At 37.5% G+C, this 20,245-nt stretch overlaps 1 pseudogene across 1 annotated transcript; it reads left to right on the forward strand.

Annotated features, from left to right (window-relative positions):
- Positions 1-261: 261 nt before the first annotated feature.
- LOC308640248 (serine/threonine-protein phosphatase 2A 56 kDa regulatory subunit epsilon isoform-like) lies at positions 262-15,408 on the forward strand (annotated as a pseudogene). Its single transcript has 9 exons — positions 262-363; positions 4,979-5,109; positions 5,268-5,327; positions 6,286-6,394; positions 7,967-8,020; positions 8,137-8,187; positions 9,642-9,768; positions 12,702-12,822; positions 15,303-15,408. The product of its transcript is annotated as a serine/threonine-protein phosphatase 2A 56 kDa regulatory subunit epsilon isoform-like (transcript).
- The last annotated feature ends 4,837 nt before the right edge of the window (positions 15,409-20,245 follow it).

A 20,245-nucleotide genomic window follows, 5' to 3' on the forward strand; every position in this document is an offset into this window, starting at 1 on the left:
AAAGAGTCAGAGGTGATCCCAGACTTCTACCCAAGTGAATCACAGATGGACTTGTGTTTAATGGGATGGAGAAGGTTGAGAAAAGGTGTGTGTGTGTGTGTGTGTGTGCGCATGTCCACCATTCAGCTTCTGACAGGTTCACTGGGGAGGGTCCATTCACAATCCATCATGATCAGGGGTGAATGGTGTGGTGTAACTCGTCCTGTGACACCCACTCAGAGTTGCTGACTCTGTCCTGGGGAAGGAGAGCAGGAACTTCCCATGGCTGGAAGGATTGTGGTGAGTACAGAAGTAATCCTTCACCTCCAGCTGCACAGGCCTGGGGCCCTGAAGCTAATGACCATGCACTCAGATGCTCTGCAGGTCTGCCATCCATGCCTCAGCCTCCTGAAATTCCTGCAAATTACCTGTTACATTGTGGATGGCACAGTTCACCTAGGCATTTATAAATGTCAAGTTAATATTTCTTATTGTTTTTTCTGTTACATTTGTGTTTTATTACAGAAATCCACTTTTGTATCTATGCTTATTATACTTTCTCTTTTGTTTTATACATCATAAAATCATCAAAATTATGTTCTATAGAGCACGAGAAAAGTAGTTTAATATTGTAGTTCATCTTCCTTTCTCATAGAACAGGATACAATTAATATTTGTGCCTTGTAAATAACTAATTTGAGACCTGGTGATACTTTGAGAACTGTCTTAGCTTTTTGTCACTGTGGACCTATTTTGTGGCACAACATTATGATGGGGAGCATGTAGCAGAGCATAGCTGCTTCCTTCCTGTCTGCTGGGAAGGTGAGAGAGCATGAGAATGCTTAAGAGCTTGAGTGAGAGCACAAGCCAGCAACCAGGGACCACTAGGACACACCCCCAGAACTAGCTCCCTTGAACCTAGGTTCCACCTCCTCCTGTTTCCGTCCTCTCTCAGTTGTCCATTCAGCTCTGAATCCATAATGGACTAATTCAGTGATGAGGTTAAAGTCCTAACCATTACAAGAACTTAATGAAAACTTTAGTTAAATAATTGTTATTTAATGATATGTTTATTAAACTCTTAAGATTAACTTCATAAGCATAGTTGATTCAAGTTTTACTAAGATTACACCCCCTCAAACCTTCTCTTATGTTGGCTGCAAATTAGTCATTAAGCCCTTTTGCAACACTTAAAAACAGAAACCAAGTGAAAAAATAGAACTTGAAAAGTTAATCATTTCTATTAATAAGGAATGAAACGGGGTGGGTCAGATACCTTTTGTCAATTTGAGCAAGTTCATAAAGATATACTGAGTCCATCTGGGTCTTCTGGTTTGTTTTTTTTTTTTTGAGTAAGGGTTGGGTGGGGAGGCTGTGGGATTCTAGGCCTTTCTTTTGTACATGAAATGTTTTAACTTGCTTGTTGCCTCTCATAGTGAGCTCCAAGTTTGTTCAACACTTTGTGTGTGCCCAGCAACAAGAACCATCCCTGGCATGTGGAAAGAACACTACTAAGGGGTCAGAAAGATGACAGGTGTTATTAATAGCATCTTCTATTCAGATAGGTTGCTGGTGAGGGTGTGTACTATTGAATCTTTCATAAACATTGCTATAGTTTTGTGTGCCCTTCAAGGCTTGGTTCCCTGGGTGTAGCCTAGTAGAATGTCTGTAAGTCATTTGAGGTGTGCTTTTGGAAGGGATTATGGGACACCAGTCTCTCCCTCTTCTCTAGTTAGAGATTTAATCATATACTTGCTCCCACATAATTGATATCTATACCATGAGGTGATGCCATCAAGGGGTGGCCCTGGTCATAGAGTCTTGTGCTATGGTGTTTGGCCTTTTAGCCTCTAAAACTGTGAGCTAAATAAACCTTTTCCTCTTAGTATCCTGTGTTGAGTATTTTATTATAGTGATGAAGAATTGATAAATACAAACACTCTTGCCCTACTCCACTCTTGGGTCAGCCTGGATATCATTTCCTCTAGAAGCCTTCCCTGTCACTGTACTTCTTCCAAATAGAGTAGTTAGGTCTCTTATGCAATTATACAGCTTACCGAACTATTTGTGCCATTTATTCACCTGTGTCCCTCATTAGACTAGGCTCTGCAAAAGCAGATTGTATCTACCTAAACCATTATTGTATCCCTGGCTCCTTGGCCATTGGCTGCCAATACATATTTACCTGAAATACTCATTTTATTTTAAACAAACGGATGGCACTGTAGAACCAAAAATGATGTCCCATTTTACTTCCCATTTTGGGGAAGACTACCCTTGAGTTTGTGCTTCCTGACATATTTGAAGGATCATTTTCACAGTTTTTTCATTTGAAGAAAAGCATCATACTGAAGCACATTCATTTTATTACCACCCACTTAGCTATGCTTTTGCTGTCAATCTCAGCCTCATATTTTAACCACTTGAATTGTGCTTATGCATGTCTTGATAGTTTTTGATACAGATGTTAGTCTGCTTTCATTTGTGTGCTGCCTATATGTTCTTGAAATGTTTTGCTATAAAAGATATTACTTTTCTTTTAAAGCAATGGTAATGAATGTATTTAAAAACTCAGATCAATTTCTAATTTTGTTCTTTAGCCAGAGGGACTTGCCCACTGTCATTTTAAAAAGAAACAGCTTATTGAGTTATAGTTTACATGGCATAAACTCACCATTTTACAGTTTACAGTTCATTGGTTTTTAGTATATTTACAGAGTTGTGCAGCTATTACCACCATATAATTGTAGATGTCCCCCAAACAAACCTGTACCCATTAGTAGTCACTTCCCATTGTACTTCTTTGTCTAGGATTTGCCTATTCTGGGTATTTCATATAAATGGAATTATACATGATATGGCTTTTGTGTTGGCTCCTTTTCCTAAGCATGATGTTTGGAAGGTTCATCCATGTTGTAATAATAATATGATACACACTGCTTCTTTTCCTTTTATTACTGAATAGTATTCCATTGTATCCCATATTATCTGTCTCTTTATCAGTTGATGGACATTTGGGTTGTTTCATCTTTTGACTGTTTCAAATATTGCACTATGAACAAAGTTTTTGTATGAATATATCTGATTTCAATTCTTTTGATTGTACACCTAGGAGTGATGTTGTTTCATCATATAGCAACTAGAAATTTTGAGGAACTGTCACACTGTTTTCCAAAATGCCTATTACCATTTTACATTCTTATGAACAAATTGGATCCCTTACATATTGTTTCTTTGTTTGCCAAGACTCTTTATCACCCCCCTTTTTAATTAGAGCTGTCAAATAAGTAGTATCTTCTTCTTTTGCATTTCTGTAGTGATTAGTGAAATATATAACTGTTTCATGTGTCTTTTAGCCATTTGTATACATTCTTTGTGATTTGTCTATTCAAAAACTGTCCTTTTTCCATTCTTGCATTGAACTCACATCTTTAGGTTTAATTATCCATTTTGAGTTGTCTATGTGGTGTGGGGTAGGGATCTAGGTTTATTCTTTTGTGTGTGGAAATCCAATTGTTATCAGCACCACTGGTTGAAAAGACTATTCTTTCTGCATTGAGTTATCTTGGCATCCTCATTGAAAAATGTTTGACTGTAAATTTGAGGGATTATTTTGGGATCCTCAGTTCTATTCTGTGATCTGCCTGTCTGTCCTGACAGTATCACACTCTGTCAGTTACTGGAAGCTTTACACTAAGTTTTGAAATTGAAAAGTTTCCCTCATAAGATTGTTTTGGTTCTCCTGGGTATTTTCACATAAATTACAGGATCAACTAGTCGATTTCTGTAAAGTCAAAGCATTTGACAGGGAATGGGTTGAATCTGTAGTGTACACTGTCAATTGACCTGAGCCTTAGCTCATTTTCTCTTTTGGGCTATGTCTTGAAGGCATGGATCTCATTATGAGTATGTGGATGTGATATTATCAGGATTCTATTATTAATTTAAGATTATAAAGGATTGAGAACATAAATATGTTATTCACTTATAACATATATACTAAAACAATAAATATGCATTCTGATGACTGTTTTTTTTTCTTTTTTTAAATTTTTATTATTAGTTGTTCAAAACATTACATAGTTCTTGACATATCATATTTCATACATTTGATTCAAGTGGGTTATGAACCGGTTTTATAATGAGCATACTCATGTAACAAGAACCCAGATCTAAAAAGAATATTACAAGTATCACTGGGACCTTTTTTTCCCCTTTCTTTGTGGGATTGAACTATCTAGTTCAGTCTCAAATTTAATATGAAAAGCTGAAGAGCATTTTAGACAGTTTACCAAATGGCATTCTTCCTAAAAGAATAACTGGGCCCTTCAACAGATGAATGGATAAAGAAATTGTGGTATATATACACAATGAAATATTAGAACCCAAGGCCTTGTGCCTGCAAAGCAAGCATTCTACCAACTGAGCTATATCCCCAGCCCTCACTGGGGACTTTCGATATTTTACCTTATGTTCTGGTAGAGCTGAAAGTTTATCCTAACTGTATATTTGGAACATAAGATTAGTAGGTAGCATAAACACTGTTTTGAGGTTATGGACTTCAGGCCTTGACTGGGTTCTGATCCTAACTCTACTACTTATTATCTCTGATACCATGGGGAAGTTACTTAACCTTTCTATACCTCAGTTTTCTTGTCTGTAAAACTGACATATAAAAACTACTTCATTGGGAGAATTCAGATGTGTGGATTGCTTAGAAAAATGCCTGATAATTATAGTAAATGCTATGTGTGTTGGCTATTATTGTTAATGTTATTGTTATTATTGTGTTTCTGTTCACTGCAATAGAAGCCCTTTGTCTGACTTGTTTATCACTATATTCCTGGATTAACACAGTGCTTGGCACATAATAGATAGTAAATACTTTTGTTGAGGAAGGAAGAAATGAAGGGAGGGATTTTAAATAATGAATGATCATATGCCTAAATTCTTTCCCGAAGCAGCTTTTGACAGCTGTACTGTCTTTCATTTCCCACAGCTTTTGGAGCTATTTGACAGTGAAGACCCTCGGGAACGAGACTACTTAAAAACAGTTCTACATAGAATTTATGGCAAGTTTCTTGGTCTTAGAGCATTTATCTGAAAACAGATTAACAATATTTTTCTAAGGTAAGTGGAGTGTGGGGGATCGGGATATGCAAAGTTGATGTTTTTATAGAAATACTAAATAAGCCTCCAATATTTGAACATAGTGTACTGACTATTCCAACTCACTTCCTTCCCTTCCTCCTTCCTTTCCTGCCCTCTCCTCTCTCTTCTGTTTTAAGGTTTGTTTATGAAACAGAACATTTCAATGGTGTAGCTGAACTTCTGGAAATATTAGGAAGGTAAGCTCTTTCTATGTAATTACTTATCTCAGGTGAATATTATTCTGAAGATTGGGTTCAGGTGGCACAGAGAAATGCTGGCCTAGGTCTCTTACTGTATATACTCTGGTTCTCTCTCATTTGTGCCTAGCATGTTTCCCAACTGACTCTACAAGACACTATTTCCTCTTCCTCTTGTTCCATAATTATGTGTTGCTCATTCCTCTGGAATGATTGAAAAAGCCAAAAGTTCATTTATTACTATAGAGACAATATATAATTGTAGTCAGGCCAGTCACATCAAAACATTCTATTTTATAAGCATAGTTTCTAGGCTACCCCTCCTTTGCCATATCTGTTGAAAGCAAGTTTATAATAGATTGGGAAAATTGGCCATTTTCAGTGGAACAATGTACCCAGGTGTAGTTCTGGAACAGCTGCTGCCTGGCATAGTGGAACAAATTGAAAAGACACAGCCTAATGTTGCCAGACAATGGGATAACTTAGTTTTTCCTCTTGATTTGAGGAGAAAAAGAAAGTGAAACTCACCCAATTTTCTCCCATTGACCTCCCAAGGTTGGCCAGAGATTTCAGGAATGAGAAGGAATAATATCTGGAAAAGGAAAGAGATATATTAAAGGAGGAAGTTAGCAAAGCAGGCATCATATGGGGAAGATAAAGAAGGAGGAAGGAAAAAGTTAGGGCTTTTTATAAAAATCTTTTGGAAACCATTGGACTAGTTTTAAGAGCACTGGAGCCTTTGTTGGGTGATCATAAGCAAATTCACTTCTCTTAAACTTCCTTCCTACTTAAATGAACTCTTTGAAGTAACTAAAAAGTCTTGAATGCCACTGGTTGGTTTTGGTTATGGTTCTGGTCAAACAACTGATTAATACTTAACCAAGCTCACAGAACAGTTTCTTTTGGTCTTATGTGTTGTGGTAACATTGCTAATTTGTGTCTCTTTTCTTTTTCCTAGTATTATCAATGGCTTTGCTTTACCTCTTAAGGCAGAACACAAACAGTTTCTGGTGAAAGTGTTGATCCCTTTACACACTGTCAGGAGCTTATCACTCTTCCACGCCCAGGTAGAATTTTAAAGTGCAATTACTTTTGAAGCAAGATAAAAAGCTTGCAAACTCAGTGGTTTTGATATTGATATTTCCTTTATTAAAAAAAACAAGTCTCATTAAAGTTTAAAAATACTCCCTGATGATAATTAGAATGTATAAATTATTTTTTTCTGTTTACAGAAGAACTGTGGGAATATTTATAAGATGGGGGCAGCTGGTGTTCAGTCTTGTTTTTTTTATGATTTTTCCAAGTTCATACAGATATTGAACATATTGCCTACAATAGAATGTATGTGGGCTCTTCAGATTCAGATCTTTGGACATTGTGTAATAATTTTTTTAATGTTCTTGAATATTTTGTTCTACCTTACTTTGCATTGGTTCATTAGTTGCCCTTTTGTCCCCTCTTCTACTTCATTCACCATTTCTTTTTCACTTTGCACACAGAAATGAACATTCTCACAAGTAAACAAGTTTCCAAAATTTTTACTTTTGTTTTTTAAACATTCATTACCTTAGAAAGCATATCCCATCTTGTCCCCATTCTAGTTTCTGTGTGAACACTACCTTGCATGGTAAGCATGTCACTAGAAGGCAGATGATCTAGGGGTATTTTTAATTTTAGTATTTCAAACCTCTGATTCCCTTCTCCTTCCAGTGGAAATGCTATTAGTTTGCATAAAAATGTAGCAATTTTATACATAATGTTTCTCTTTAAATTTGAAAATCTGTGTTTTGAGGAAAAATTAATCCATTATATTTTTAATTTAGAATACTATCAAAATGTTGGTGTTTGTGAGGGTGGATTTCTTGTTTAAGAATTTTAACAAGCCCTTCACACATATTGCCATTTATTTTTTGTAATGGGCTATCACATTTTGTGATCATTTAAAAGAATTTTTTCTTAGATATATTAGTATCAGATTGGGACTCTGTATTTCTCTAGGTTCTTAACTGTGACAGGTACAGTCTTTTATCTCTTTGTGAAATTGTTAGTTGGTGCTTGCCATTGCAGGCAACCAGCTGGGTCTTGAGAAAGTGCCTACCGCCCCTGTAGGATTCTTCTGAAAAGCACAGTAAAACCTAGTACTATTGATGTTAGCAAAAAGAGAAAGAAAGCCCATGAGATAAGCCCTAATAGTATGTAAATGTGATATTTTCAGAATATACTGAATGTAATGTTTCACTTCTGCTTTTCATTAGCTGCAGATGCTTCATGTCTCAATACTCTTAAAAAAATTCTCTTGGAACCATTTTAGTGTTTGTCTTTGGCTAGAAAAAGTAGCTTTTAGCTGGGTATTATGTTGCACTCCTGTAGTCCCTACTCAGAAGGCTGAGGAAGGAGGATCACTTGAACCCAGAAATTCAAGACCAACCTGGGCAACACAGCGTAGCCAGACCTTGTCTTTTTTTTGAAAAAGAGCTTTATATTTTGCTTGATATATTTTATTTTTATGATAGTTAAAATGAGTTCATAGTGCAGTTAAGACCAGAGTCTGGAGACATTTTAGGAAGTTTTAATACTTTATATTTTGAGCCATTAGTATAAGAGCTCACAATTTTGTCTTTCATATTTTGTTTCTTCAGTTGGCATATTGTATAGTCTAGTTTCTGGAGAAAGATCCTTCACTCACAGAACCAGTAAGTAATGTTTTTTTTTTCCTCTCAATTCAGAACTTAACTTTAAGAAAAATAACTTTTCCTGAAAGTAGTAGGAAAAATTAAATGCCACATGTTTTTTTCTCCTTTCTTATTAGGTTATTAGGGGATTAATGAAATTTTGGCCTAAAACATGCAGTCAAAAAGAGGTAAGTGCTTAGTGTCAAGAAGTAACAATAGCTTACTAAGTGCTTTGCCAAGTGCCAGGCATTGAGCTAAATATGTAAATATACATCATCCAAAGCTCATTTGTAGCTCTATGAGGCAGGACTGTCCATCTCCTTTCATTAATAATGAAATTGAGGCTTAAAGGGGAAGGAAGTAGCCCACTCAAGCACACTAAGAACAGGTAAGTTGATCAGAAACCACCTCCCTAACTCCTGATCATGAGGCTTTTATCCACTGTGTTGCTCGGTCTCAGGTAACCCCAGATGAGGTCCCATTTTATATGTTCAGTTGTCAATTCTGTTGTTCCCTTCCTAGTCATTCCCTTCGTAGTATGTAGATTTTGCTGTCACTATAGATGCTATAGCAAACTTCTCACATGCTTCTTAAAACACAGTATGGATGGGATCTTAATATGTATAATCTTAAATTATATAATAGCCGTTAGTTTCATTCATAAGTAGCTCTAGAAGGTTCTGACCTACAGTCATTTGCATCTTTGCTGAGACCTAAGCAGGAACACACACAGTGTGAGGTTTTGGGAAGTGAATCCTCAAGCATGCAGCTTAGAGGTGAGCCTAACTGAATCTGCCCCAGATCTTTCGTCACTCTGCTGAAAGGTTAAAACTACGTGGAACCTGGTCTAGAAACCAAGTTCAGCTGTTAGGTTTATATTTTGTGAGAATTTTAGGTAAACTTTTATTTCTATCATTTTTTTCATTATATTTAATATAATTGACCAAATCAACTATTATTCCTGTTCCATATTATAACCTAATGCTGGTCTCTAGGTACATAGTGCTGAAGCCATGAGATTCACTGTGCTCTCTAAAGAGCTTATGTGTATGTGTGCAAGTACATAGAATGGGGTCAGTGTTTGTTGACAAGCTTATGTGATACCTTCATGTGGGTGAGTTTGCTCATTTGTGTTGTTCATATGACTTTTTTCTATTCGGTTAATTGGTGTATCCTATAGGAGTACTTACTGCAGTAGCAGAGACCACATTCACTTGGCAGATGACTGCCTGTACCACTGTGTATTTCTACTTGTTCATACCATAGGCCCCCCTCCCATTGTTTGAAAAAAGGTGGGGTAGGAGAGGTGGAGATAGCTAGGTTGCTAGCAGTAGAGAGGAAAGCCTGCTGGGAGAGTCCTGTTTCCCAGAGGCCAGGTGCAGTATGTGAGTGCTCCTTATTCCCTGGCATGTGTAGGAGTAGACTGCTTTTTTCAAACTAGGTTGGATTCTGTTTTCAGTGTTGTAGGGAACTTTTGACGTATATCCTATGGTATGAATTCTTTGTAAAATGGGATAATGCATGTTTGTTTGGTTTTATGTGTATGTTTTTCTTAAAGTGGGGTGAACTATCATTAATCATCAACAATCATGTTGATTTTTAAATTAAGTGCCTCTCATTTATGTTTTGCTTCTACTTATAGGTCATGTTCCTTGGGGAGCTGGAAGAAATTTTGGATGTGATTGAACCTTCACAATTTGTTAAAATTCAAGAACCTTTGTTTAAACAAATTGCCAAGTGTGTATCTAGTCCCCATTTTTAGGTTGGTAGTAAAGAGGACATGAGCAAGAGTGTCCTGTAGAACATGAATTGTTTTGGTTTGATTTCACTTGTCTTAAAGGAGATGTAATGAATAACAGCTGCTTTAAAAAAATATTAGTTTTTGTTTGTTGTTTTATTTGCTGCTTTTTATTTGAATTTTCTCACATAACAGTTCTTAACAGCCACCCTATCTTGAGCACCTGTTGCCTAATGGCTACTGTAATGGTGCCTTCTTGAATTCCTAAATACCCTGCAAGGAAGGCATTCTGTTTTTTGTTTGTTTGTTTGTTTGAACAGATTTACAGATAGAAATAACTTATCTCAGGGAAATTACTATAACTTATCTCAGGGAAATTACTGAGTATGAAGTGGGCTGGTTGGGTTCTTGAATCTATTAGAAGACTAAATAATACTTAGGAGAAAAAAAATGACCCTAACATTCTTTCTATACTGTGCTAGATGCTTTATGTACATTATTATCCTCTGAGGCTCTTTTCCATTTTTTGGATGAGGTTCAGAGAATGCTTTGCACGAAGTTCCAAATTAATAGGGCATGGAGTTAAATTTTGATCTTAACTGTAGCTTCTTGCTGAAGCCCATGACCTTCACATGGCCTGCTCTGCCTCCTTGTGGCCACTCAGGGAGAACATGGGGGAGGCCGACCTTGACCCCTGCTTTCAATGGTGGAGCCCTTGCTGCAGTGCTATGGAACCCACATAGGAGAAAAGAAACGAGAGAAAAGAAATGGGAATCAGGGTTGAAAACATGGTTTTTTTTAATCCCCTGGCTGTCTCACTGAAGATCCATCTCACAAACCTAGAGGATTGACTGCTTGTCACTTTGAAGAGATTGTTCAGATTGTAGTTTGCAGCACAAAAGCACATTTCAAATGGAATCATTTGATGGGAACTTTCCCTTTAGTTGTCATTATCCAGCAGAGGCAGAGAGGTTGGCTCTTGCTGTTTTAATTTTTTTTTTAGCTGTAGATGAACACAATGCTTTTATTTTATTTACTTATTTTTATGTGGTACTAGGAATCAAACCCAGTGCCTCACACATGCTAGGCAAGTGCTCTACCACTGAGCCACAACTCCAGCCCTGTTGTTTTAATTTTTGACGTAGAGATGCATCATTTTGTCAAAGCAGCATTCTTATAAGAATCTAATGTTTGTGCTACAAAGAAAGAGGAAGAAAACAAGTAGAGACCATTACATGAACTATTGAGGTGACATAATACATATCTGGATAAAAATAGAAAACTGCAGAACAGTATATAGATGATTTGCATATTGCACCTGTAATGCTCAAACATCTGGATTATTCACCTTGTTTTTTCCTTTTCATCAGGATGTTCGGTGTAAAAGAGGTCAAGGAACCAGGTTTTCTTTTAAATGGGTATCACTGGGGAGGTTTAAATGATGCTCAGAAGCTTAGAAAGGAGAGATAATGTCTATGGTAGCACAGGCTGCCATTACAAAATAGCACAAATTAAGTGGCTTAAACACAGATTCATTTTCTCATAGTTCTGGAGGCTGGAAAGCTGAAATCAGAGTGCTCGCATGGTTGGTTTCTGGTGAAGTCCTGCTTTCTGGCATGCACATTGCCTCCTTACTCTGTCCTCACATGACCTTTGTTTGGTATATATAGATAGATAATTCATTCACTGCAGACTATTTATTCTCACTCTTCTGGTAGTTTTAAAAATGGTATTTGATACAGCCTCTGTCACAGTTTATATTGGATAGGATCATAGATGCCTCCTTCCCCTACCAGGCTATCAACACCTTAGGGATAACAAAGTAAGAAAGTTAAGAGCAGAGACTTTGGATCCAGTTACTTGCTAGCCATGTGCCCCTGAGCTAATGGCTTATCTTCTCCAAGTCTTAGTTTCCTCATCTGCAAAATAGAAATAATGGTACCAACTCTGTTGGTTGTAAAGTTTAAAAGGAGTGGAACACTTAGCGCAGTAACTGACATATAGTAAACATTCAATAATGATTGCTTTCTCTGTATTCTTAACATTTAGAACCTAGTGAATCCTAGCAATTTTATTGGACCAAGTGAAATAATCCAAATGGAAAGGTTCTGATTTTTCAGTCTATTGATAGGGTCATCTTGTACCATTTTTGTCTCTTGTAAGACATAATTTCTTAATCTGTATGAATTCATAAAATCTAAGATGTGCAACTCAGGCCCAACAGACCAAATACGAATAAATTGGTAATGTGGTGGGCAGAGAATAGAAATCTAAGAGAGCAAGCTAATGTTGGTGCAGCCAGTGCCTCTGAGTCCAGAAACTAAGCAGCCATCTTTAAGCATTAAGCATCCACAGCTTTAAGCATTTACTAGCAGTATGATTTTGGATAGATTACCTGATCTCTCTAAACCTCTTGAAACCTACTTCTTGGATGTTGGTGAGGATAGTACATTGTACCTGCAGTGCAGGCTCATTGTCTGGCTACAGGAGGTGCTTAGTGAACATGGTTGCTCTACAGGGATTGGCACCTGTGGATTTTCCTGTGCATCTGTTGCTGAATACCAACCATATGCTAGGCCATGTGGTTGCTCTGAAGTATGTGGGACGAGAGAGGTGAGCCAGGAAAGGGGATCTCTAAGATGGGGTCAAGTGATGGGAAAATAGTGCAGTATGCAAAGGTAGTGTAAAGATACTTGGAATGTGAGAGTTGTGTAGGGGAAAATGAGGAGTCAGATGAGATGGGTAAAATTAAAGGAGAATATAAATAACAGGAAAAACAGTATTTTTTGCCTTCTCTTAATTGATGAACTACTTTGCAACTTTTAGAGATTTTAAATCCACAAAAAATGTAAAATGTGATTAACATTTAATTTTTACTTTTGATTGAATGATTTTAAAATATTTTTATTTGGAAAGATTATAACTTATTATATCGTTATCTTTTTCTTTTCCCAAAGGTGGCAGAAAGGGCACTCTATTATTGGAATAATGAATACATCATGAGTTTGATAGAAGAAAACTCTAATGTCATCCTTCCCATCATGTTTTCCAGTCTTTATAGGATTTCAAAAGAACATTGGAATCTGTAGGTTTTTGATTTCTTTCTCCCCCCTCCTTCCTTCTTCCTCTTTTGCATAATAAAATGTCTTGAATGCTCACTGTGTGCCAAATGATGTACTTGTTGCTAAAGACAGATATATGAAAAGATAAAATTCCTACTTTTAGGAATTTGTGGACTGGTTGGGAGACTCTGAGATAAATAGATATTTTAACAAAATGGCACTGTTTTTACTTGTAAGTCTTTGTGACCTGTCTATGAAGGTATATATTTTTGGGATACTCTGAAACTGAGAGATTTCAGAGTGGGTGATGGGTAGCAGTCCATAAATCTTCCAAAAATTTGGGATGGGAAAATCCCTTTCAGGCAGGGGCCCATCCATCACATAAGAAGACACAAAGATGTAAAAGCACCTGTCAAGTTCTGAGACCTGTGAGGTTGGGAGGATTAAGGCTCAGTGTCTTTGGGGCAGGGTGCTGGAAGATGAGGTTAGAAAAGGGAGTTAGGTGGAGGCTGTGGTGTCATATGCCTGTAATGCCAGTAACTCAGGAGGCTGAGACAGAGGATCACAAGTTCAAGGCCAGCCTCAGCTACTTAGCAAGGTTCTAAGAAACTTAGCAAGATCCTGTGTCAAAATAAAAATATACAGAGGGCTAGGATGTGGCTCAGTGGTTAAGCACCCCTGGGTTCAATCTCCAGTACCCACCCCACCCCACCCCCAGAAAAAAAGAACGAAAGAAAGAGGAATTAGGCCTACATGAATCCTAACTAAGTAGTTGATAAGGAGATACTGAAGGGTTTCAAAGAGGGAAGTCATCTGAGTAGATTTGCATTTTATAGCAAGGTCTATTTTTAAACAACTCAATTATTAGACATATTCTATGGTGGGGGGACTTTAGAATCTTCAAGAAATTTAATCCAGCCCTATGAATATTAAAGCATTCTCTATTTGAATTGCTTTACTTATTTTATATAGAACAGAAGGAAAATTTAATATAGAATTAAAGAATTAATAGATGTATTTGTGCGTTTTTAAAAAATTTGCATGTTATTGTAAAATATCACATTTCTTCATTTTCAAACTTGCCAAATTTGAAAATAGTACTTGCAGAAATAAAGGAATGGTAAACCGTTGAGTCTTATTATATCTTGAGGACCTGGAGAGTAGTGTTTGGGAATGTCTGTTACTGCTCAGCATTTGGTGCTTCTCCATCACTCCCCTTGAGAGGAAGGTCAATCTGGAACCTTAACAGAAATGACCGTAAGTTTTCCTTTTAATGGATACAGGACAGACACTACTCAGCAACTACTTTCTTATAAATGTTTTGAAAAAAATCAGACTTATGGTTTTTTTAATATATTAATTTTACCAATGTCATCTTAGTAGTATTGAGAGCACATTTGTTGCAAGATGGAAATAACATTGTATATTTTTGTGAAGGGTAAAGCTGTTTAGATTCTAGTATGAGGCTGTCAAACCCACCATGACACAGTTCTCACATTGTCCAAGAGCTTATTCTTCCATTAATAAGAATTGGTCATGGGCTGGGATTGTGGCTCAGCAGTAGAGTGCTCGCCTAGCATGTGCGGGACCTGGGTTTGATTCTCAGCACCACATAAAAGTAAAGGCATTTTGTTAAAAAAGGATGGGTCAGAATTGTGACTGTTTGTTTAGTTTTATATGTTATATAACTAACAATGACCATCACCACCATCTTGCCAGTTATCTGTCTTGTCAGCGTCAGTATTGGATCAGCAAAGAAGCTGAGCAGAGTAGATGGATTATTGATGCAAATCACAACTGGGAAAATAAATGAACATTGAGTATTGTTACATATATACATAGATGTTTGCGTATATCTGTGTATATGATTTGTTTTCATGGGAACAGCTTCTGATTTTGATTTTATGTATATTAATACTTTAAAATTTGTTGTAGCTTCAGATCTCTAAGCTTAAGATCTCTAAGTCCTACCATCGGTGTTTATTTTTAGGGTGAAGTTGCTGTATTTTATTTATTTTGGGTACTGGGGATTGAACTCAGGGGCATTTGACTTCCAGCCCTATTTTGTATTTTATTCAGAGACAGCACTGAGTTGCTTAGTGCCTAACTTGTGCTGAGGCTGGCTTTGAACTTGTGATCCTCTTGCCTCAGCTTCCCGAACTGCTGGGATTCCAGGTGTGCACCACTGCTCCTGGCTGAAGTTGCCTTTTGGTGAAACAAAGTTATCAGGTGGCCATGGGTACCAGTAATTAGAAGGGTAAAATTAGATTTTTCTCCCCTACTTTTTCCATCCCCCTCAGAAAGATCTTGCCTTGAACAGTAAAGAATTTAAATCCCTTTATGTGGAAGTGAACTATAGGTCACTTATAGTTGTTCCAACTATAAAGGGATGAAAACAGTTTGCAGTTGAGCTCATTCAGACAAAAGTTGTGCTTTCGTTTTCTTCATTCAGCATCCCATTATGTAATACTAACCAATATGTTCCCTTTTCTCTGCTTCACAGGGCTATTGTGGCGTTAGTGTACAATGTGTTGAAGGCATTTATGGAAATGAACAGCACCTTGTTTGATGAGCTGACAGCCACATACAAGTCAGATCGTCAGCGGTGACTTTTTAAAGCTTTTTTGTCTGTAGTGCATTAAACTATTGAGTTCTTTCCTTGTTCTTTACTGAAGTTGCCTAGTTGTACCAAATCATAGCCAGCACACTTTTGTTTATTTAGATTTTCATTTTTGCATGGTCATTAGCTGTGTCATTATTAGTGTGCCACTGAATAATAAAGCTTTCTGACAGTTTCATTTTGATAAAGCCTGCTTTCCTCCCTTCCTTTATTTCAGTTCTGCCTCAGGGTTAAGAGCCTGGCACATAACTGGTATTTCAGGCCCACATAAGGAGACCATCAGGTAGTTTGCCATCTGGATTCACTCCCATTCCTAACTTTCTTGGACTAGAATTGGGCTGATATTGTATTTCACTCCAGCAGCAGGAAGGATGAAGCACCATCATCTAGTTTTTTGGTGCAGATCTTACCTCTATTCTAGAATCCAACAAATTCATTACAATTTAAAGGCAGTGAGAAGAATGTGAAGGTTCATAATCTGTATTAGATGAATCTTAATATGTTTGAGACCATAAGGGAGAAAAATTAGTGGACACCTCTATAGTAGATGCTTATGGCTTAGTAAAGCCTTTCTTGACTTCCTTTACACAATTCTCCTGTTTTGTTATTTGTTGTCCAATATGTCCAACTTTCCAAAAGACATAAATAGGAAAATTAAGGAGTCTGGAGAACTCTTAGTAGTTTGGGCCTCTGATTTGACTTTGACCACCAAGAAGCAAATGTAAGCTTTCTAGATCACAAAACCATGGATTTCAGAGGTGCGTGTGAATGTTCATACCCAGGACCTTACTGAACCTCCTGGATAAAAGCCTGCATTTCCTTGCTTTTTTGCTTTGCCTGATTTTGAATGTATTACATGTGTTTTATTGATAAAAAGAGCAGTGAGGGGAAAGATTTGGTGGCAGAGGGCAAAGGACCATTGTATTGATATATTTTTTTTTAAATCACCAGGGATGGGGCTTATGAAAAACAAGTTTATTTTAGAATGTGGCAAGTATTAGCAACTAGCAGAGTCTGAGATTTTTTTTACCACAATATTGGGATAGATATCATTTATAGGATATGTTGTGCCACACTTGAAATGTAAATAACTTTTTCCCCTTTTCATTGGTGCATTATAATTATACACTATAGGAGATTTGTTGTTTCATATTTTTATACGCAAATAACCTCCATGTCCTTGTAAACTCTTCCATGCCCTAACCGCATCCACAGCAATTTGTGAGTATATGCCAGGATCATATGCAATTTGTTGCTGCTGATCCTCATAAGGTCCCTTTCCTAACAACATATCTAGATTTCTCTGAGGATAACAAGCTGCTGCATTTTGCCTAGCTGTCTCCTTGCAAAATTCCTCATTGGCAACCTTCCATAACAGGTATTGTCCTCCATTTAGCACAGCTTTACACATATTAGCCCAATCTGCTGGCGTCATGTTCAAGTTGGTAATGGATTTGACCATGCTTACAGTGAAGGGTGCTTGAGGACCATAGGTTGTTACAGCCTCTTTTAGCTGCTTCACTTTTTTGAAATTTAAAGCATGATGAATTTGCTGCCCTCCTGCCTGCTCAAATACAGGGCATGTTAATATTTGAGATCGTGTCTCAGGATCCCAACTATCAACTGCGGGGGTTGGGGGCCTCCCAGCATATGGAGGTGGTGTTGTTGGTTGGACACTTATGCCCTCTGGTGATAGAAAGGTGTTAGTAGCAGTCTCCTGTTGTAACTTTTCCCCTGATGGCTTTTTCTGCTCTAAACTTTCTTTCTCTGTCTGACTAGCTCGAGAGGCCTTCTCTTTTACTTGAATTTTTTCTCTGCCTGACTAGTTCGAGAGACCTTCTCTTTTACTTGAATTTTTCCCTCTGTCTGACTAGCTTGAGAGCCCTTCTCTTTTACTTGAATATTTCTACTATAACTATAATACAACCCAACAAGATAACACCAAACAAAACTGAAACAGAATGAAACAAAATTGGAACAACAAAAAATCATTATAGCCTTTCTATCCTCCTGAAATGTCCATCTGTCCTTTCTCCCTATCTGTTCCTCAGATGTGAGCGGTTTTTCTTCCATCTTACACATCTCCAGGGACAAGCAACTTAAAACAAAAGTGAAGCAAAACAAAAGAAGAATCTTAAAATGGCTACCCATCCTCTCGCCCTGCCCTCAGGGGCAAGCAGTTTACCTTATCACTTACCCTCAGTCTTTCCCCCGTATGGGCCACCAAATGCCGCAGTCTGGTTGGGCACAATTCAGGAGCCACTAGTCAAAAGAAACGAACTTTATTTTTAGAACACACACACCGCACCACACAGCTCTTCAGGAAAACCCTCAGAGGCCAACTGCCACCACTGGCTTCCCACAAACCTCTCAACCTCCCCCACCCCTCCTGCTCTTGAGGCCAATTGGCTGGGTCGAGTGGGCAGAGCCAAAAAAAGTCCCCCAATGAGCAGCTCTGTGGTCTGAAAGGGCAGAGAAACAGCCCAATGAGCATCACTGCAGAGGAACCAATCAGTTGGCAGCTAGAAGTTTGCTGGGGCCCCTTCGGCTGTGGCTCAACAGTGAATAAAAGGAGATTGGATTTTATTAGTGCATAATGTATGCATGTATGGAAATGTCACACTGAACCTCATTAGTACATATAATTAACACATGTTAATAAAAATAAAAGGTAAAAGGAATATATATGTAGTGACATTTAATGTAACATATTTGTAGCAGCAAAAACTGAAATATTCAAATATCAAAGAATAAACAAGGTAATAATTTTAATAGTCATTGTATTATGTAATTATTAAAAGGAAATATACAATTAGACATAGAGACATTGATTAGAAAGAAATATAAATTGATCATGCTGAAGAATCATTGAGATGAATCATGATGGATCAAGAAAAGCAGTAACAACACTTTAATTATATAATATTTCATGTCTGTGTGAGCATAAGGTAAGTTGTGAAAAGAAAAGACTAAGGGATAGGGTTGTGGCTCAGTGGTAGAGTGCTTACCTAGCATGTGTGAGGCACTGGGTTTGATCCTCAGCACCACATACCAATAAATAAATAAAGATACATCAACAACTAACAATATTAAAAAAAAGACTAAGCCCTTTATAGTAACTAACAAGTGGGACAGGAATAGAAAGGGGGCAAATATTAACTTTTTACATATACATCTTTGAAAGTTTATACTTCCTAGAATGAATATTGATGTATCTATAATGTACTGTTTTAATAGTTTAATTTTAGTAAAGAAAAACAATCACAGAAAAAGTTAATATGAAGTATTCATGTCTATCTCTAAGAACATAAAACATGTTCTACACACTTTTTCGGGGGAGTAGGGTAATAGGAATTTAGGAATTTAGGCCAGGGCACTTTACCACTAAGCTATATCCCCCTTCCTTTTTATGCTTAGGGCCTCTCTAAGTTGCTGAGGCTGGCCTCAAACTTGCAATCTTCCTGTCTCAGCCTCCCAAGTCACAGGGATTCCAGTCATGTGCCACCACGCCCAGCTTTTCTACATATCTTTAGGTCATAGTAATTTTCTTAATATTTTTTGCTCTTTTTCCCACCAAAAAGTAAAAGAAATCTTAACCACACAACAGGGGATCCATGAAATATGTGTCTGGGAATGGGAGAGGTAGTAGAGGAACTGTCCGGGAAGAAGAACACAGAAAGACCTCAAGCACGCAAGTTCATGGGAAACTCCCCAACCCATCGCATGCTCACAGTCAGCATTACAGATTGGGTAGAGAATACCTTCTCATGTGTTTCTTTGGGGCTGGCTGTGATCACAGGTGCCATCAATAAATACTGACTCCCAAAATATCTTTAAAATCGTTCCAGTAGTGTGGTACCTGTCCCTCAGCCTTCACTTCACATCAGAGTTGAGTGAGGAACAAAAACCAAACAGAAGAGTAAAACATGAAAGACACGTGAAAACTGTCCTTCATCTGATCAGATGAAAATGCCTTTCATCTGGTTAAATCCAAATCTTGGAACTGGGGATTGGATCTTCTTTACCAGTGTTTGAAAAAGCTCCCCAGGTGATCCAGAAGCATTGTGTGGGCTGAGATCCACTAACAGGTTCAGCAGCTTGTCCCTCATTCTCAAACAGTAGCTGGAGACTCTTGACTCCATCCCAAAGGGAAGAAGAAGGTTATCAAGCACAAAACAAACAAACAAAAAACCTTTTTAAACCTGGAGCTCTATAACAATGGCCATATGTCTTATTTTCACTCTACATTTTTTAGGTATTTATTCATTTTTTTGCTTTTTTCTTTTTTATTGGTGCATTATAATTATACATAACTGTGGGATTTCTCATAATATATTCAAACGTGCACACAATGAAACAGTATAATTTGATCAATTTTATTCCCCAGTACCTCCCCTTTCTTAAAACAGCTTTTTGGAGGTATAGTTTATATATCATACATTAACCCATTTAAATATATAGTTTGAGCCAGGCACAGTGGCACATGCCTGTAACCCCAGCAGCTAGGGAGGCCTCTCAACAGGAGGGTAGCGAGTTCAAAGCCAGCCTCAGCAATGGTGAGGTGCTATGCAACTCAGGGAGACACTTTCTCTAAATAAAATGTAAAATAGGGCTGGGGATGTGGCTCAGTGATTTTATATAATTGTACAAACATCACTACCACCAAGTTTTAGAACACTTTTATCATTCCCAAAAAAGTCTCCTCGTGCACACTGTTAGTCTATCCTGGCTCCTAATCTAATCTGAAATATCCACTGATTTTGCTTATTGTCTCACAATTTTGCTTTCCTGGAAACTTGGTTTTGTAATTGTATCATATATACTCA

This window comes from Spermophilus citellus, assembly GCF_964194105.1.
Source record: "Spermophilus citellus genome assembly, contig: SCAFFOLD_91, whole genome shotgun sequence".
Lineage (NCBI taxonomy): Eukaryota > Metazoa > Chordata > Mammalia > Rodentia > Sciuridae > Spermophilus > Spermophilus citellus.